Genomic DNA, 22,852 nt, shown 5'->3' with positions numbered 1-22,852 from the left:
GTGGAACCATGCCTACTACATGTTACCAAAGGAAAGTACTTTTATTAGTAATAAATAAATGGGTAACCGTTCCTCTACATATGTAAAACAGGCTGTTGTGTGAGAATTACTATTATTTACATTCTTGGTACAACATCTCCTATGTTTGTGAATTAATTGAGATTAAACACAATATATTGAAAGCAATTTATTATATATATACACATGTATATTAATCAGATACAAACACTATGGTTTTTTTTTAAGTTATACCTGAAAGATCAATAAGCAAATTTTGTGTCAATCATCCTCATAGAAATAAATGAATAGATAGCACAGTATCATCTTTAATTTCATTGCATCAATTAAACTGAGTTAGTTGGTAATATACGCTTCTCTGCAAACCATGTGTATATGTATACAGCAGTTATTATAACAGCCACCACTGAAAGCCCAACTATTGGATACATTAAGCTTTTTGCTTTATAGGGTGCTGTCTCCGTGGTTTTAAGTTCCATCTGTAAATCATTTGCATCGCCTTTAACTACGGTTACGTTGAATCCCTCTGTAAAAAGAAATCTTAAATATATTTGATCTTCAAAATTTGTTGTTGTACTAATTGCGAATCAACATTTAAAATAAGGTCAAAGTATGTGCCAAAAAATTATGTATCTGATATTAAAGCAAAGTTGCGGTTGTCTTTGGATAATTCTGATAAGCATTAATATTACTCAACAAATAAAAGCAATATAAGTGAACATACCTGGATTTTTGGTATTTTTGTCTATTTTCAAATTCTTATTGCTTGATTTTTATCTATCTGTTATATAACACTATAATTATATACCTCTTCCAGTATTACTTGAACGCGTTTTGCAATCAATTTCCTATGTAATTATCCATTTCATATCTCAAAATTTACAAATAAACAATTCTTTTAAGAAATCAATCACAAAGTTTTGCATGTTTCTTAGTGTGATGCATGTATCGAACAAGAGTTTGTGTATCTCAGTATGTCTTGTAGATGCAAATAATATAATTTTCAAATTAAGATAAAGGGTTGCTTTGCCGTCACTGGAAACCAACCTTTCAAAAATGGATTATAATTTAAAATAGAATTTATATTGTGATTACATAAGATGATATTGCCATTTCAACTTACGTTCATGATTGCTAAATGTGTAAAGTGTTGTGCTGATTGCTGGAAAGTTGAAACATATAGATCTAGAAGTAGAATCTGGTTGTTCTAAAAGAAAAACAATCAGAGAGATACAGAAAGACAATATATTGGATATAACAATATTGTATTAGTTATAAACAGTTAATATAGTATTAATAAATGAATATTGACTCTGATTGTTGTCCCGTTATGTCATTTATAACAATTACATGGCATCAGGATTTCTTAATATAAATATAAAGATTTGGAACATAACTAAAACATAGATGGTTTTCGTTTATAATCATATTTCCTAGACGTTTGCTGTAATGAAAATATGTATCCTTCAGATGACAAATCAGGATATACTCTTAATAGTAGATTCAGTCATACATAAAACATACCACTTGTTGAATGTCTACATCCCTTGACATAATCACAGTTTTCTTCAGAACAATTACATGTCAACTGACAATCCAGCCCAAAATAAGGAAAAGGACATCTAACGTCACAGTTTATTCCAATGTATCCTATATCACAAGCTAAAAAATATTGTTTACAAATAGATTTTACTATAAAAATACTTTAGAAATAGTAATATTTTATAGAGAATCAATTTGTATCCATGGTAGTGTCACATACGTATACACGTGGCTTGGTCCTGGTCCCACTTAAACCCAAAACAGCATGATAAACTTTTTCTACAATATTCGTATTCAATTTGTCTATTAATAGAAACATGGATTGTAACACTAAAATGATCGTTCGAAATAAACCGTCTGTTTTAAAGTACACAATTACTCACCCTTTACATATGTTTATGCATGCACAGTCACACATACAATGCAGCATCACTACAACATTGATTAATTTATCTTTTTCTGTCATATCCTCTGATTCCGAACTTCACAAAAATCTGTATGAGTTATCAGGTCGTAAAAACATACAATGACTTCCTCCTCCATATATTTAATAAAATAACAGTGATATGGAGAATCAATGGTTAATTACAATTGAATGAAAGAGGAAATAAAACGTTGTTTTCATCTAACAGATTCTGGATTTATATTGATGATATCATTAATACTGTCTAAGAGATTTGATATTCTGCTTACATATTTTTGACTGCCAATTACATGCTTGTAAAAATCCTGATCAATAAAATTTTCAAACACAACTATTGTTACTTTTATGTGAGAAGAAGAAGAAGAAGAAGAAGAAGAAGAAGAAGAAGAAGAAGAAGAAGAAGAAGAAGAGAGAGAGAAAGAGAGAGAGAGAGAGATTGACATGATCACTGTAGGTAACATAAGAGTTACAAATTTTTTATTCCATTGCATCACCTGTTATAAGATAAAATGAAAACATAAGTCGTATCATCTGGACATCATGTATGTTAAAATACGATATTACGATATGCACATATATGATAATGCAAACACCAGGTTGACCCTGGATATTGCACATGTATATATTTCATGAAAAAAATATCAACAACAACCTACGTTTACATGTACATCTGTTTTGTGCAAGGTCTGTCACACGTACCCTTGGTAGCATTTTTCCCCCACATATTCTAACATATTTAAAACTATAAAATTCGGAATATTAATCTTATTTTAATTTGTTCATGCAAAATATCTTTGAACAAATTGAGACTACCTGTTTATTCTTTGCGTTTTCAACGAGTGGGGGTACACTAAAATGGCATACACTGTGGAATCATTAAATTTCATGAGGGCCAATTTTCGTGGATTGTGGGTTTTTTACTTATTCATGGGGATGTGATTTCGTGGATGAGTCAGATTTCAATTTCAGTAGGTAATCTATTTCCCAGCATGTGCTACTGTTTATCGTTTACAATATAAATTTCTATCTCTAACACTATATATGCAACAATGAATATTGATTACTTAATTTTTTTGAAAATGTAATCTAAGAACAAACACTGTACAGACATGTATAAAAACATTGATCCAATAGATGATTAAACCAAATCAAATAACAAAAGAAGAAAAGTTCATGCTTTACTAAATCCGTGTACAGAAAACGATTTGGTATATTGTTATAACAACTAAAGCAAAAATTATTGCAAACGAAGTTAACCTGTCATACATATTTAAAGTATCATAATATATGCTTCTCCAACGGGTCTCTTGTGAGTACAGCACCTTTCTTGTCTCCGTATATGAATGTTAGTTTCATTTTCAAACAATTAAGCGATACGTAAAATCGCAAAACTGCCATTTCACAATCAGATACAGCCATACAGTTCTGGTGGGTACATGCAGAGTTTATAACGGCGGCATGCTCGAAAAGTCAAAAGGTATATGAGGTTGTCTCAAGTTCAAACTAAACACCGTTGTTACACTGATATTCGTGGGTGTCAATTTAAAAAAAATAGATAAAATCACAGTTTAAGGGATACGGAAATTCCTTGCCAATAATTATATTACAATGTGTAATAAGAGATAGCCTATCAACAATTAATTAATACTAGGGATTAACCCCTCCCCCCCCCCAAAAAAAAAATACGCTGAAATTGGTGAACAGCTTACATTGATGACTGAACAGCAATATATGTATGCACGGAAGTGGTTCTGTAGATAAATATTTTCTTGGAATAAACTTGTATCATACTTCAAATATAATATATAATTACAAAAATTTTAATTCAAATTCACACGTTAATTTCTGTTTAGTAGACGTTTCAATTAGGATACATATTAAACTGCTTCAATACAATGTAGGTGTAAAAGAAAATATGCATAAAGTCAAGACCATGTTTTTACTCCCTGTTTGAATTTCATGTCACATTTATCAGGAAATTATTTTGATATTAAGCTACATGACTTTAAAAAAAACAATAATTTTATTTATCTAGATTCAAAGCAGGCCTTTTATGCCATTCTACTAGCATTAAATAAAACGATTTCAATAGATGTTTAGTTTGAGTACTAGTTTTAAACCATATTATTTGAATATTGTAAAATCATCGTTTGATCGTTTGCTTAAATAGCACGAGTGGTTTGCAAGATTTGTTTTGTCTTGAAACTTACCTTGAATGTTGACCACAAACCGAAATACTTTGACACGAATATAAAAAACTGCATACAATTCGATCGCTTGAGAATAAAAAAAAGTGAAGCAGTCACCGACAAAAGTTGGTTAACAACATATTGTTTCATAATTATTTACTTCATTTTTAAGATCAGCAAACCAGTGAGTAAGATATCTTCCAGAGAAAAAGGATATCATATCAATATTATTATGGAAGTCAAGTAGTGGCCGTTTAATTAACAAAAACATTAAAATAACGTATAATGGGTTAAAATCTATGTCGTTTGTAAAGTAATCAATTTTGTATCTTGTTTAACACAAAGATATAGTATTTACCATAAAGATGAAATCAATACTTAAATCAATTGGACACGTTGCTCTTTTTTTTATTTGGTTAAAAAAGCAAAAATTGTTTCGGAACATTGAGAAACACATTACGCAAAAATCACACTAAATAAAACTGCAAAGTGTCTAAAAGGTAAATAAAATGTGATTGAATAGCATAAATTTGCCATTTAATAAACTTCACAGACATTTAATTGAGCATGACAGACTTTTATCCTAAGAATGCGCTAGATTTTTTTGACGCTTTCCTAGCACTCGTGTGTAAATATACACCATATAAACGATAAAAGACACTGATGTAAATCCAATTACAGCAACCATTAAACTGTGAACCCTACTAGATTCCGTTTCCTTATTATAGCATGAAGAAGTGTAGTTTTTCGCTGTATTGTCTGTAACATTGGAAGTACCTGAAAAATACCCCCCAACAAACCATAATTAGTATAAATGGTCGACATGGTTATTTTAATTTGTAAAAAAAAGTCAAGATTAGCATAGCATACCTAAAAAGGATTTTGTAAAAGTAGTTAAGCATTTTATGGATAATTTCACACCGGAAACGTTTGGTCTCATTGTAAATATTTTTAAAGACACTAACGTATACTGAATTACGATTTTGTGAATGTAGTCTATAATTACTAAAAATATCATTAATGAATGTAGAAATTCCGTACCGATGTCATATATTAAGTATACCATTAAAATATACAATACAAACAAATCTATAAAAGGTATGCTATGAAATAATGATACTTGGTGTTATCATATCTGATTCACATACACTGTACAATAAGAAACTCTTAAACATTATTGCATTTTATATTGTTAGTACTTGGGGAATAGAAACCAACCTTGTTTTGTTCTCAACTAATTATTTATTGTTACACAATGGATTAAAGACAGCTTTCACAATAGGATTATTAGTAGTTATGAAATGATACGTTGTTAAAGTTGATCATGTACATTTTATGAGTGTAAGACACACATAAACATTAATTACAATCAAAGTATTCAGGTATATATAAAAATAATTTTACCCCTAGGAGTGATATTAAAAAAAGTAATGAAATTTCGTAACGCTTTCTTGAACAAGTTGTTGTAGCCAGGGAATGTGTGTCTATCTACATGTAGATCGTTCATGTGCACGTGATCTCGTTCAGCAGTAATAATCTGTCGTTCCAAATAGGCATAAAACAGACACATTTAAAAAAGTAAAACGATATTTGACTTATGCAGAATATTACTTACTTTCACCATTAATGACGTTATCTTTCCTAGTGATCATAAGTTCTCTTGTGGTATTCTTGTAGTTTATGTGAATTGTAGATTGATTCTGATGATCTACAACACAAATGTCACGTTTTTAATGCAACCCCCACCCCCCACAAAATCACACAAATGTAAAAGGCTCTCTGGAAAACGTTTACGCTTCTCAACTTTGTAGCATGGATGGAACATTGGGTTGTTGCCAAGGGTACAGGTTGGATCGTGCACAAAATACATGTATACGTATGTTCTTTTTTATTTCATACAAGTATGTTAAAGAATCATGGGTAATCTGTTTAATTCCCAAGCGTAAACGTTTTCCAGAGAGCCTTTTACAGTATCTTCTTGAAGATACTGTAAAAGGCTCTCTGGAAAACGTTTACGCTTGGGAATTAAACAGATTACCCATGATTCTTTAACATACTTGTATGAAATAAAAAAGAACATACGTATACATGTATTTTGTGCACGATCCAACCTGTACCCTTGGCAACAACCCAATGTTCCATCCATGCTACAAAGTTGAGAAATACAGTTGTGAGTGATTAAGTTAAACACAAATATTCTGAAACAGTAATTGAAAAAAAATTAAAAGTAATTTTGACTTACTTGCCACATAAATGCAAGGACCCAACTACACAAATTTGAAACAATATTACAAAAACAGTGCAAATCGTCATCATATTTGTAGCTGTCGCTGAATATTTCTTCGTGTACATTTTATTCCGCATGAAAGAAAAACTTGTATAAACCTTTCACATTGATTAGTATGTTCAATATGTATGCTATTTATCCTTGTTCATTGTCTATAATATTGACTGAAATGAATTGTTTTGATGTAAATACTTAAATTCGGATATATTTAATGATGATACCAAACAATCAATTTGAAACATGGGTTATGCAATTGCATTTATTAAGCCGAAAAACAAATAATATCGATGGAAAAATTCACAACTTTGAACGACAGAGTACCAAGAGATCGAATAAAAACACTCGTTTGAATAACGCTAATGCCAGTATAAAATGAGAAATAAGGGTTTTAATATGAAGAGTCATTTACTCTATATGTTATAAACGTAATACTATAAGTAAGAAAGAGTAAGCATTGTGATTAAAACTTATCTCGTCGTCTTCAAAAAAATGTTTTTGTAAATTAAACGCAACAAAATACTTGCTCTATAGCTATGTGTTGGTTGGGGCATATTTCATTAAACTTATTACTGAATAGAGACTGTTTTGACATTTTGTTTGATTTGTATTTCAAAGTAATGCTTCTAAAGAACTGTTTACCAATAGATGAGATTTACATTTGAACTCTTCAAGAAAAAGGTTTCAATAGCAATCGAGTGGACGACAGAATAGCTTAGAATAATGGCGATAATGGCCATGGCTGCTTAAGTTATAAAAAAAAGTATATGTAATTATGGTATCATAAATCAACTGTATTACTTCTAAAATCGATATGTTTGACATATCTTACCTCAAAGAAAGAATTTTATAAAAAGTAAATGATAAAATTATTATCAGTTTGATACATTGATTTTGATGTATTCTATTATTATGGAGTTTTTCTTAAACATACAGAATAATTGAATCTCTGCTAGTATTGATCTGTTGTTATGTACATTAAGCTAATTGTTCTAAACTATGATTAACAAATATGAAGAAGGAAATCTCAATTGTACAAGTTTTTCATAATAAATCATGTTTGTTTCAGTAGAAATAACTCATTTTTCGTGATCGGCTTCGGCCGAACACAGTTGTGTCCATAAGAGGCATCTGGCAAATTTAACTATTTGCGCACGCATTGCGCCTTGCACTATTTTATTTACTATGCAATGGTAACCTTATTTAAATCTATAATTAGACGTAGATTACTAAAACGTTACTCTTATCATTCAACCCTGAACATAAAACATTTATAGGGTTACATACATACTTACTCAAATCACGGTTTTTTTCACATATGCGTAACAATATTAGTCGGAGGGATGATTCGCCTATTAAGTGTTAAGTTCATTCAAGTCTTGCAATTTTGAAATCATTAAAACGGGTTTATATATATATTTTACTTCATGTAGCGTATATTATATTAACAGAGTTGACCAATGGTATTTCATGCCGATCATTCATTTAAAAGGAATACTTGTTTAGATTTAACCGTGTATATAATTGACGAGCGATACATTTCAGTTCGAGACCCATTACGTGGAACAATATGCCGATAAAAGAAGGTTTAAAATTGCATACTTAATTGAAATTTTTTTTTAACTTATATTTGTTTATCTTGTATTTATTTACATGTGTATACAAATGTCTTTGGTGATTTTCAATTTTATAATAATGAAAAAATGCAATAAAAATTTCCATTTTACATTTCAATGTTACAAAAATGATTCAATTTCTAACATGTTTTAAAATCACGGTCAAATTAATTCATTGGATATTAAAATTTTAAGCATTCATTACATGTTATTGCATGGAATATCCTGCCTATATAATAAGATAATCATATCCTAATCGAGATAGGTAATTACATGTTTTATGGACCTAATGAGAATATAATAATCTTGGATATACTTGTTAAATATTTTGTGCTTACTATTGATTTCGAGGCACACCATTTACAAAACAATCATTATAAAAAAACAAGATCGTTAGTTCATCAAAATCAAATATAAGCTGACTTCTGTTTACGTTATTTGATTATTAACATCACCTATTCGTTCTTCTGTGACAGTGTTGTAAATCAAGTGCAGTGTAGAATGAATCTGATAGTCTGTAACAGAAACCTCGTTTTTATGCATATTATCAATCCTTTTCACATTAAATATGTTCATTTGCCACTGCAAAGATATAATAAGATATTCTAGAGAAAAATTATTTTTAAAAATTTACAAATAGTTTTGTTTAATTTCATAATTAATGAATACACGTGTACATACCCCCAAGAGACTGTTCACATCCTTTAACATGATCACAGTTGGTGAAATTACAGTTACACAAAGATTGACAGTCCTGTCCAAACGTGGGATAAAGACACTTGGTGGCACACTCTTCTCCATAGAATCCAATTTCACAGGCTATGCATATAAATATGAATATCAAACTTTTACACTTGCGTGACAACTGTTTGCTGGATTACATTTTACCAAGAAACACATACAAGTTAAAATCTTCTTTATTTAAAAATTTGAGACAATATATACCTATACATTTATCTTGAACCCGTCTGTACCCGTAACAGCAATATTCTCCATTTATTCTACAAAAAAACCTAAACATGATACTCGATTAATTGAGATGAATAACATTTCTGAAACATTTATTCTAAATAATACTCTTATACTTACCCTTTACAGATTTTCATTGATACAGCTACAAACATTTGAAGCATATTCAATAAAGCGAAACAAAAAGTCATTACATTTGCCATCGCATCTGAATTGTTATAAATATGTATGGATAGCCAAATGTTATAGTATTTGAATATGGATTAAAATTTCCAATCAGCATGGTACATGCATATATTTTTGTTCCGTGAAGTTCACTCCATAGAAATGGCAAACCCTGAGATCATAGCAATGTAACAAGTACGATGTTTTCATTTGCAAATACATGTAAATGTCCTCAATTAACGAGCAATGTTTTTCCTGGCAATGCTAATTGCTGACAGATGAAGCGGAAACACATTTCAAACAATTGCATAAAAGTGAAGCACTATGATAAGTATGGCACTTGTAAATGATGAGTATAATAGTATACATGTAGGAGTAAACATATTGCATTGATATTTAGAATTGTTTTCAAAATATATTAGTTAGCATTAACCAAAGTTCATGTTTGGGGCTGTATTCAACCACCCCTTCAGTCTCTTTTTGTCTATACACATTATTCTATACACATACTACAATATTTCAATTAAATGGTGTAGAACACAAAAAGGTAAACTTTATGTATAAAGATTTCAGAATTAGATTTATGGAAATATATGCATAGCATACCATACCATAAAATACCATACCATACCCTACTATATTTACCCTACCCTACCCTACCCTACCCTACCCTACCACATCGCACCGCACCGCACTGCACCGCACCGCACCGCGCCCCACCCCACCCCACAGCAGTGCAGTTAGACAAAGAGTCGTTAAAAATCATATCATGTTGATTGGTACACTAATAAAAAAAACATATTATTATTTACTTACAATCATATTTATACAAATAAAACTCTGCTGCTGTTACGATGGTACATGTAAATTGTCAAATGTTTGTGTTTTTGTCCTTACGTTATTTTTTATCAATTATTTGACCTAAACAGTCTAGTCGTGTTATAGACAACATGTAATGTTAAGTGAAACATGTGTTTAATGTTTTAAAGTATTGTGTATAATATCAGAGCTGAATGAAAGTGATTCCGATATATTTTTTTTAAAATTCAATAGAAAAGAATTATATATTTCTTTATCAATATTACATGCATTTATAATTATTAAAAAACTATAAATCATAAGATCTTGATGATTATACGGAAAATTAATATACATTACTTCAAATTGATTTTTATTTTTATAAAAATGGAGTTGATTGTTAATAATGATTTTATGTATTGAATGGAAAAACAAAGTATGTATAACAAAGTTGTCGTTAGATTATGCCAATGAATTTCAATATTTTTGAATGTGAAATATTTCTTCTTTAAGGACGTTGGATCCTGCAATCAAAAGTCTTAAAGTTTTTTTCTAAAGTATTTTTTAAAAATCTACAAACATAGCTTAATCAAAATTCAAAACAAAATTTTGGGGTCTATATGCTTCATTCGGCGCTACCGTGTATTTAAAATGACCTTTCTGCACTGAAAGTGCAAATTGCACATAAATTGCTTTTCCCTCTATATTTTATTATCGGAATGAACCATGGCATCAAATACAAATTTATACTATTTAAAATTAATAAAATTAAAATTATCATCAAGAAAAATGTTACAATTTCTTCACCTAATTGACATTTTGACCTTTTTGCACTGATAAAACGCTATTTTTATCCATTACCAATTTAACATGTAATGAAATTATTTAAAAGTCTCAAACTTTTTCTCAAATTATGATAAACTTGTCAGAAAAAAGCTTAAAATTTCAGAAAATGAAACAAAAAGTATAGGTCTATTATGTAAAATTTGAGATATGGCATGAAATAAGCTGATTTTAGGCTAAAATTGGAATTCATTTTTCTTTGACTTTTATGAATTATAAGTTAAATTTGCCAATATTTGTCGATAGAAATATTGAAAAATTGTATAATTATATTTTTCGTCACAAAATGAAGATATCCTAATGCACAAACTATCTGGAAATTTTGTTTGAACTGAAAATAAGGAAGCTAATTTGACGGTACTCTAAAACAACTGAGTTATGAAAAATGTTCATTTTCTTCTTAAAAACCTTCCGCCACAAAATATAGTCCCATACTAAATTCTGTAAATATGTAATTTTTCCTTTACTATTTCATTTAAGATAGTTTAATTGGCATTATAAAATTTGAATTTATGAGTAAAATCAATATATGATACATATTTTCTAAAATAGAAGTGACCCAAAATGGCTACCCAAAAACACAGGAACGAACCTCTTAAAGCAATCATCAGTGACAATTATTGATAATTAATGATCTTAAATAATAATTTTATGACATCTTTTTTAACGTCGAAAAAATGGATATTAAATGGCATTTAAATACAATTTGTCCAGATCTTTTCAATGCATAATATTCTTTTATGGAAGCTCAGTACCATTTTACTATAGCATTGAATGATTTATTTTTGACGTCGTCGTGTCAATAACTGCCGTCAGGTGAGCAGACAAATTGAATAACGCGCGTTAGCGCGTTATGATAATTTGTTTGCTCACCTGACGGCAGTTATTGACACGACGACGTCAAAAATAAATCATTTAATGCTTATATTTACATTCCCTTACTGAAGAAATCAATTGTTTACTTAAATAAATCGATATAAAGTGCAGATCACGGAGGGAGTGAGTAAGTAACAGCAAGAACAGCTGTTTTGCAAAACCGGTTCAAACTGGTTTTCACATAGACTGTTGAGATGTGATCGAAGAGCATAAAAATATAATCCATGATAAATAACTCTTGAAATGTTGTTTTTAACAATAAAGTCAACTTTTTTGTTGAATAATTATAAAACATGGTGTTTTGACAACATTCATGCAATGCATTTTTAACAGATAACATAGGAATCACTGTTTGAGAACTACTTATGTAAATTACTCGTAAATTCATACGCAGTGAATAGGTGTTGCATTTAGAGGCATTTAAACATCACGGAATTTAATGGAAAAACACAGTAGAATGTAAATATAATGATATGCTCGTAGAATATAGAACATCAAAATACATTTGGATGGTTTATATATGTTAAAATCGTGTGCATTTCAAGATTGGCTTCCAAAAGAGTATGAAGTTCAATTGGTAGCCAAGAATATGGTGATCGTGCCAAATATGAGGAAATATGCTGTTGATATCATTATGTCTATATAATGCAATGTGTAGTTGGCCTTAAGATTTAGAAGAAGACAACTCACGTCATATTATGCATAGAAATATTGGTGATTGCCGTCGGGGATGTGACCTAAAGCCATTTAAGCATAACATTGGCCCGATAAGTAGAAGTATAGAGTCTGTTCTTCCTGTGACTAACATTTGTTTCAAGATGACTGATAACTACAGGGATTCAAGAAAAAGATTTTTAGCAAATCATATAAAAATATGTGCATTTCAACCCTACTTAAGTTATTTTCAGTTTTTTACCTCACCTGAGCTGAAAGCTCAAGTGGGCTATTCTGATCGCATTTTGTACGTCGTCCGTCTGTCCGTCTGTCTGTCCATCCGTCCGTCTGTCCGTTTGTAAACTTTTTTTTACATTTTGAACTTCCTCTCTAAAACCACTTATCCAATTTCAACCAAATTTGGCACAAAGCGTTCTTATGGTAAGGCAAATATAAATTGCAAAAATGAAAGACCTATCTTTATTCAAAGCTGAGAAAACCTCGAAACTGTAGAAAAAAGGGGGTGCATTTTTAAAAATCTTCTTCTCAAGAACTACTGAGTCAAATTCAACGCAGCGTAAATTATCCTTATGGGAAGGAAAATATAAATTGCAAATATTAAGGGCTAATTCTGTTTCAAATTTGAGTAATTTACGAAAATGATAATAAGACAGAGAGAATGAAGGTCAATCAGTTTAACTTCGGGTTCGGTATTCCATATCTCAAAACCCTCTTTGAAACAAAGAAGCGGCCATTTTGAACGTATAAGAAATGGGTCAATCTGACAAAGATGAATTTGGTTGTTGTGGAACAGTTTGCATGCGAAAGGAATATTTGAAACGTGCAAGATACATTAAAGCCGATTTAGTGAAGTAAATTGAGATTAAATAGTCCAATGCGTTGACATTTTCACCTTTGACGGTGGTTTTAGCTTGTTTTGATTTTCGTGTTCATGAATAACGGTTTATAACTTAGGGGAACTATCGCCTATATTTTGTAATTTTTACGTATCAATCAAATATGGACATCGGAAAGTAAGACAGCTGACTGTTACTTGCGGAATTTGGAAAATAAGATACATTAACAGGTACGGTACTTTAACAACTAACATACAAATTCTAATGGTAATACGGTATGGTCTTTGCGTAATAGTTGATTACTGCAATGTGTTTAGGCTAGTTGTAAGTATTTTCTCGTCTAGTCAGTCTAAACGGAGATTAATATTGCTGATGGAAATACTAAGTGTGTGTACATGTAGCAGAAACATAAATAATTCTTAGCTCACCTGAAGTGAAATATACAGAGAAACATCTTCTGAAAAATCAATCGACCATAAAAGCTGTAACTTGTGTGGGAGCATCCTCAAGTAGTGTAGATTCAAGCTTGTCCAAACCATGATCCCCTGGGGTACGGAGGGGCTCCAACAGGGGTTCAAATTTTTAGATACAAATGTATAGAGAAAAATCATTTAAATCTTTTTTGATTTGATGTTTCTTTGAAAAACCAGTTAGCAAGAAAAGCTGGAACTTGGGAAGCATTTTAAGGTAGTGTTGATTCAATTTTTTTCAAATCATGATCCCCGGGGGTAAGGTGGGGCCACGATGGGGGATCGAAATTTTTACATAGGAATAAATAGACAAAAACCTGTAGGCCAGAAAAGCTGTAACTTGTTTGAAAGCATCCTCAGGTAGTGAAGATTCAAATTTGTTCAAACCATGATCCCCGGGGTAGGGTGCGGCCACAGTGGGTGGGTCGAATTTTACATAGGAATACATAGCGAAAAATCTATATAAAATGTTCTTCTCAAACCACAATTGGCCAGAAAAGCTGAAACTTGTGTTGAAGCATCCTCAGGTAGTGTTGATTCATTCTAGTTTTTTCAAACCATGATTTCAGGGGATAGGGTGGGGCCAACATGGGGGGTCAAATCATGGTGGTGTGTGTAATTTGGTATTATCTCTACGTAATAGTTGATTAATGCAGCATTTTCTATTAAGATTTTCAGCAATTTCAATCTAAACGGAGATTATTCTCGCTGCTAGAAATATATAACTAAAGTATATATATATAATGAAAAATAAATTGAGTTTTCTCTTTGTTTTAGTGCAGTTTTCTCTTGTTTTAATTGTTTACAATTCCTATAATTTTACTGACCTGAGAGTCAAGCTTCGAGTTACAAGCAAGATACAGAGCTTTGCGCACAATGCTACTATATGTTTGTACACAAAGCTGAGGTAATTCTTTAGTTTGTTTATATTTTAAATGCAGCTATGCTAAATAGGATATACCAAGTTTAAAATTCTTAAGTTGAATGTAATAAACTCATGTGAACAAAAACATGACTCAAACCAAGCTACGAATCTTGCTTATGATTCTACGATTAACACTGAAATTTTGGTTGATCAAAAGAAATGTCTTGCTAAAAGGATGATATGCTGTAATTACTTTCTTCAACGATGAATTGCAGAAAATCTACACAAATTTTTGATAGTTTTCGAACACAAGTAATTGAAATAAGTGCCTTTTAAACAGTTTCCATAGGCCTGACACATCATTATTATGAGGATAAAAGCATTATCGGTGTTCTTAAAAAATCATTGCAATGGAAAATCATCTTTGTTTGTACACTTTTGTTGTTTTTTTAATAAAGATGAAAATAATTTAAGGGCCTTGGTACAATAAAGTGATATGCCTGCCAATACATTAATTTGAATTATAGCTCTTTAACATATGTGACAACATTTTCAGTTAGGTTTATTTTCTTCAATCAAGTGAGTTAAGATATGAAAGGTCATACGAAATGAATTCATGCCTTGTAAATGTCAATCGTCCATACTAGAGAAGGCCAATTAAATTTTTCAATGTTTTTAATTTGATGAATTGTGCATTCATTCTGGTGTATTGAGGTACACTTTTCTTCTTTCACATATAGAATTTTTTAAAATACAATAACTAGCAAGTAATCGAGGGAGAAAATGTACCTATATGCTCTCATGTATTTTAATCGTTTTATAAAGGGATGGGGGGGGGCTAAAATAAAGAGAACTGGAAGTTAACCGTGAACACCAACTGAAAATTTAGTTATTTATATTGCATATGATCTAATTATCGGTAAAAATGGTATTCATGAAAGTAAATATGTCAAAGATAAAGTATATGCAAAAATAAGTGAAAATTCGGATATTCATTTTTGGTTAATCTACCCAGGGGCCACATGGCACAATATCCTTTGAACGCCAATTTAAAGCCAATGTTGCTCAGATGAGCGATGTGGCCCATTGGGCCTCTTGTCTAATTTGCATCTTTAAACCTTATAACATCAGGAATTTTTAACTATTGGGTCAAATGTTACCATCAATGAAATTAAATCAATGAATTAAGCTATAAAAAAGCAGCGGGATATATTTTTAAGTCTTTGTATTTAAACAAGTCCCTGAATAAATGACTGAGGTTAATTTATTTTTTCTTAAAAAATTATAGCTTAGTCGCGCTTTATCAGGAATCAGAGATTCGATTTATAAATGCCAAAATTATGTAAGCATTTGAACAGACAAGATATATCAAATTTGCGTTTTAACAATAATGTAGTAAAGTAAACATTTATAAATGCATTTAAAAGTATGTATGTAATACAGTAATATGTTTTCTCAATTTCTCTTTGATTGCAACAAAATAACGCGAGCTATTGATAATCTATCTCGCCTTGAAATTATTTTAAATATTCCTTAAACATTTAACATTATAAAACTTATTATACACACTTTTGTCACTGTGCACTGCAAAAAATTCAGCAGGCTCAATGCAAAGTTTATGAAGTCAGATAAGAAAATCGAAAAAAACTTCAGTAAATCTTGGAAAATATTTAAGTTTCTAAACTGAACTGGTGTTCAAAATGCGGTTCTCTAATACACGTGCGTAACAATACATCATATATATGATAAAAGACACTGCGGCAAGTCCAATTACATGTATAACAAACATGATAGTAATGATTTCTTTAGATTGTCTTTTCTTGGTATCACATATCGTACTGTTGAAATCCGTTAGGTTGTCTGACGTAAACTTGAAAACACCTGTAAAATATAAAAAAACAATCATAAACAAATCATCTAAAAATTGCTTTTTATTTAGTAAATTGAAATGCTTAATCCATATACCAGTAGTTCTGGTAATACTTACTTTCTTCATTTGGTATTGAAAACCAGCCACGCCTTGTGCATTTAATTTATCTTTAATAGGAATGTCATATAAAATTGTGTTAATGTTATATAACATGTAAACAAAATACGCAAAACAACATATATAAGACAATTAAATAAACATATAAAACCTTTCTTTCTCAAGACATAAGCTGTATGTACTTAAATTTTATCACTTCTGATACAATAGAATTCAGTATCTCCATGGTGTCTGATTCACATTTTTCATATTTAAAGAATGTCCTTTTTTCTTAAACGCGACTCTTCCTTCTTTTTGCGAATTAAGTATTTAAAACAAAAACACTTAACAATGAACTAGAGTAACCGCTGAAAACTAAAATAAATGTTGTAATTGACATTTATGGTCATAGTATTTAGTGAGTTTAACAATTTGTCACATCTATCAAATTACTTTTGACAAAGCCCTATATACTTCCAGACCTTTCAGCTTACTGAATCCACAAGTACATCTTGTAAAATTGTTTTCAGTATGGTTATTTTTGCTAGTTGGTATATTAATTTTTTAATGCAAAAGACATTTTTTTCTGATTAAGAAATAAACAAAATATGTTGTTGAGGTTACAACAAATTAGCAAATTTCATTTAAATATCTAGTTAATCGGAACATATTAATAAATCTTAATAACAGTCTAGAAACAGAGTTCATGTTTTGGAGAATAATCTATTATTTCGTTGTAATACAACATGTATCATATTGTAGCAATACATCAGATGTTAATAAAAGACATTCATTGTCTCAGTATGGGAATGTTTTGAATTGAATAATAATTAAAATATACAATATGTATGTGTTCAACGATTCTATACCAGAAGTATATTACTCAACACCAAGATGTGATAGACGGTTAAAAGCCTTCTCAAGCTAATCCATTAAAGAGTTGTTTCTCATGCTAAATGCCGATTGAAAGTATAAATACGTGTCCAAAAATTACTTGTTTATAGTAAACCCCCATTTACACACATTTTGTGTAGATATACTTTCCGTACATAAACTGTATATATCTAAATACATAGACCACTTACGGATCACAAAGATTATGTTTTTGATAAATTATCTAATCGATCACATCATTGATTACATGAGTAATTGGAGTTATCTATTTTTTTCATTTTCCCGGTTATATAAAAACTAAATTTGCGTAAATAAAGTCACAAAAGTGGCAGAGTGCAACCTAATTTGTGTTTTGTGATTTTGTTTTATAAAAAGTTATGGCTCAGATGGTTTAATTTGAGCGGATTTACAAACAGACATTAATCAGTTCATATGAATATGCAATGGACGATACTATGTGCAGGGAATGTCTATTTTGAAAATTATAAGTTATGTTTTTATATATTGATGATTTATTTATAATGTGTTACATGTACATGTCTAATATGATATTAACGTTCTACTAAATTTTCCATTAAATTCTGTGATGTTTAAATGCCTCTCAATGCAACACCTTTTCACTGCGTATGAATTTACATACTAAGTAGTTCTCAAACAGTGATTTCTATGTTATCGGTGAAAAAATTTATATAATAAATGTTGTCAAAACACCATGTTTTACAGTTATTCAACAAAAAAAGTTGACTTCTTTATTAAAAGCAAAATTTTAAGAGTTATTTTTCATGGATTATAGTTTAAGACTCGTCAATCTCATCTCAACAGTCTATTAGATAACCATTTTAAACTGGTTTGATAAAACAGCTGTTCTTGCTGTTACTAATTTACTCCCTCCGTTATCTGCAATTTATATCGATTTATTTAAGTAAAAATTTGATTTCATCAGTAAGAGAATGTAAATATAAGCATTACATTGATTATTTTTGACTTTGTTTTGTCAATAACTGCCGTCAGGTAAGCAGACAAATTATCATTACGCGCTAATGCGCGTTATTCAATTTGTCTGTTCACCTGACGGCAGTTATTGACACGACGACGTCAAAAATAAATCATTCAATGCCATATGGAGTAGCATACTAGGCATAACTGTTAGTTCTCAAGATATATTACACCTAAAGTATTGGCAATGACTTTATATGAAAAGTGTCTCTAACCTTATGTTTAATAATTCCATAAATATTGATTACATAAACTATCCTGATTTATTTTTTTAAGTTTGCGAACTCCAAGCATATAGGAAGATATAAATTTACTACTTAAATAATGGTTGACTTAAACAGAGTCTTACACGTATTTACCTTTATCAGTGTTGTTGCTATCTAAGGTCATCTGTTCTTTTGTGACAGTCTTAAAGCTCATATGAGTTGTAGATTGAGTTTGGTTTTCTACAACGAAATTCCTACATTTATATTCATTATTATGCTATTATATTTAACATTTTTTTTCTATAAATAATTTTCTTTTTTATTAAATTAATAGAAATCAAGAAATAAAAAATCGAAAAAAGAAATAAGAACGCAGGGAATTAGTTGTTTTTATACTGAACTCAAATTTATTTCCTACAAATGTATATCCCTGTATATTGTATCATAACAAATATACATCTGAAAGGGGGGGTTTATGATCTATCAATGAGGTTTCTAACCGGAAAGCCGCACACAACCGTAGGCATGATGACAGTACACGTGTGCAGCGTTACAGGCACACAGAGACTGGCAGTCTTGTCCATATGAAGGATGTAAACACTTGGTAACACAGTTTATTCCAGTAAATCCACGTTAACACACTTAAAGCATCATATATTTTTTTTTTTTTTTGTTAGAATTTCATGATTTATTTGACAAAGACAAAGACAGCAGAAAGAGATACAAAGGATACAAGTACACATATCTCACAATGTAATAGCTTGTCTCTTAAAGAGAAAGATCATAATGTAGGTCTATATATTATGCATATATATACATATATCTTTACAAATGTACCTGTATACTACTTGAAAAAAGAAGATAGTGAGAATAAGATGAAAGAAAAGTGTTTGTGTGCGAGGTGGGGTGGGGGGGGAGTACATTATATAACCTATTGAATCTAATGAATATAGCTAGTATATCATAATAATAAGTCACATATTTTTTGCCAGTGCCTTTCAAACTCTGAAAATCTACAATTTTTAAGCAAAATATATTTCTCCACGGATATTCTGTTTTTCATTATATTTTCGAGTGCACCAAAATTCAGCTTTGGAACTTCTTTATATCTACTTACAAATATGTATTGTTTTATTATTAGAATTAAAAGATTATGTACTTTATACAAATTTCTCTCTTTATATTTTCCAAATAAAATTGAGTTTTTGTCAAATGTTACTTGCATTTCCAATTTCCTTAACAACCACTCCTCACATAGTTCCCAAAGTTCTTTTACACAATAGCAATCTACAAATAAGTGTTCAATAGTCTCATTAACTCTTTTACAAAAGGAGCAGACTGGGGATTCTTTAACCTTAATCTTGTGAAGATAATCATTTGTTGGTATTATTCTGTGTAAAATTTGAAATTGTAGCCATTGTAGTTTTGACTCTTTAGTAATTTTAAACGGAAGTTCAAATATTTTGTTCCAGTCTTTGTTGTTAAAAATAAAGCCCCTTTCTAGCCATTTATTTACAGATGTAATTGGATCTCTTTTCTCCTTAATAAGTTTGTTATACATGTCTTTGCAACCTTTTTTATTGGTGAAGAAGATATTTATATGACTGGGGATACTTGGGCCAGACTTGTATTTGATTTCATTGATATTGTCTTTATCTAATCTTTCAAATATTGCTCTTCTTAGGCTTGCGTATTCGATAAAATTTGTTTTTATATTTTGGTTTTCTATTGTTTCTAGACTAAGAAAAACACCCTCATTATCAAAAAGATCTTGTATATGTATAAAACCAGCATTAAAATAGTGTTTTAGGAAAAAAGAACGGTTATTAACTTTTATTTTTGGGTTGAGCCAAATGTTTTCAAATGGAACATTCATAACTTCCTGTCTAGTTGCTTTTACTATTAAAATCCAGCTGTTAAAAACTTCTTTCCAAAACATATTTTTTGTATTTTTACATAAATTAGCTGTAAAGTCCATACCTTTAACCCATATGTTTTTAATTTTTGTTTGTAATTCTGCCTCTAAGAGATTTATCCATTTTGTGTCTGAGAAAATCATTCTTCTTATCCAACTAGACTTTAGAGCAGAGCTAAAATCTGTAAAATCTATCATTTTTAAACCACCATATCCATATTCCTGTATAATAGTGTTTCTTTTTACTTTGTGAATATTGCTTCCCCATAAAAATTGGTAAATTTCCTAATTTAAAATTTTTGTAAAATCAGAGTCTGGGTTAGGTAAAGAGAGCACCAGATGATTTAATTTGGGCAGAATCAATGTTTTTATTACTGAGATTTTACCAATTGGGGTTAGTTTTCTTAATTTCCATTGGTTTAAAATCCTTTTAATATCTGACAGTTTAGGCTCATAATTAATGCTAGACATCTCATCTAGAGTTACAGAAAATTTTATTCCTAGTAAATCAAAGGTTGAGTCATTCCAATTTAGTTTCCATCTTGTATGGTTAAATACTTCTCTTGAAAATTTCTTACTCCCAATCCAAACCATTTTAGTTTTTGTGTAATTAATTTTTAGTCCTGAAAGATCTGCAAAATAATCTAAAACTCTTAAAATACCATCCATAGACTGAGGCGAACCATCAAAAATAAGAGAGGTGTCATCAGCATATTGAGAAAGCTTATATTCTATTCCATCTATAACAATTCCTCTAATATCCCTATTATTTCTAATTAAAATCCCTAAGATCTCAGCGCATAATAAAAAAAGATATGGAGAAATGGGGTCACCTTGTCTACAGCCCCTTTGAAGATAAATATAGTCAGAAGTGAATCCATTTTGCAAAACACATGATTTAGCGCCATTGTAAAAGGTCTTTATCCATTTTTTTATAGATGGTCCAAATTTAAAAAAATCCAGTGTTTCAAAAATAAATTTCCAAGATATAGTATCAAATGCTTTTTCGAAGTCAATAAGCATTAATAAACCTGGTATTCTATGAAGTTCGGTATAATTCATTAAATCATATATGAGTCTTATATTTTCTCCAATAAACCTTCCTTTGATAAAACCAGTTTGGTCTTTATTTATTAATTTGTCTAATAGTGACTTAATCCTATTAGCAATGCATCCTGATGCTATTTTATAAACAACATTTAGAAGACTTATTGGGCGCCAATTTTTTAGGAACTGTTTTTGTTTTCCAGCTTTCGGCAAGCAAGTTATGATTCCTAACTTATTTGGTTCTGTAAAATGCAGTAATTCGTTTGAGTTATTAATTGCTCTCGTAATAAAAGATCCAATATTATTCCAAAAAAATTTGAAAAATTCACTAGTGTATCCGTCAGGTCCTGGACTTTTATCATTTTTCATGTTTTTTAAAAAATTGAAAACTTCTGTGTTTGTAATAGGACCTTCGATATTTTCTGATTCCTCTTGATTTAGTTTAGGTATATTAAAGTCTTTCAGTTTTTCATGTATATTTTCTGTTTCTATTATGTCCTTTCTTGTATAAAGGTTCTCATAGAATGTCTTTCACAGGGCGAAAAACCATCTTTAAGCAAGTCCTTAAAGGTGGCTTAAAGGTGACTTAAAGGAGCTTAAAGGCTATACAACCTTTAAGCCGCCTTTAAGTCACCTTTAAGCAAGTGCGTATAGGTCCTTAATGTCCAAACTTCTTTAAGCTACCTTTAAGCCACCTTTAAGCATCTTTAAGTGGCATTTACGCTCTCTTTACACTGCCTTTACACTGTCTTTAAGTGGCCTTTAAATCAATATTGATCAAGCTGAACAATAAATACATATATTAAATGCAAAAGCTCTTTTATAGGGATGGGAGGGGGTCATCCGAGTGATAATATAATTTCCAAGGAAGGGGGGGGGGGTGTTCAAGGCGGTTTTAATCGTCGCTCCATTAAACACAGATCGCTATCATCAGCACCGCTCCGATGGACACAGATTGCCGTTATAAAATTCTTTATAATTTTTTGGGGGTTTCAAAATTATTGTAGGGATGAGGGCAGTCTCTGTATCTTAATATGTGCATTAAACTAATTAAAGTATGTTTGTTTCCTATTATAAATTAATCGGTGAAAAAAATCTCTCTTTCTCTCTCTCTCTCTCTCTCTCTCTCTCTCTCTCTCTCTCTCTCTCTCTCTCTCTCTCTCAGTTCATCCGGTTATTAAACAAAATAAAGATAATGAACCAAAAATGCATGATTTAATTTGATAATTGGTTTAAGGTTTGTATTTTTTTTTTCAAT

General features: G+C 30.4%; 1 pseudogene; it reads right to left on the bottom strand.

Annotated features, from left to right (window-relative positions):
• Positions 1–344: 344 nt before the first annotated feature.
• On the bottom strand, positions 345–18,846 carry LOC128162265 (uncharacterized; annotated as a pseudogene).
• Positions 18,847–22,852: the final 4,006 nt, after the last annotated feature.

Source organism: Crassostrea angulata, chromosome 9 (assembly GCF_025612915.1).
Source record: "Crassostrea angulata isolate pt1a10 chromosome 9, ASM2561291v2, whole genome shotgun sequence".
NCBI lineage: Eukaryota > Metazoa > Mollusca > Bivalvia > Ostreida > Ostreidae > Magallana > Magallana angulata.
This window is presented reverse-complemented; position numbering and strand designations above follow the sequence as displayed.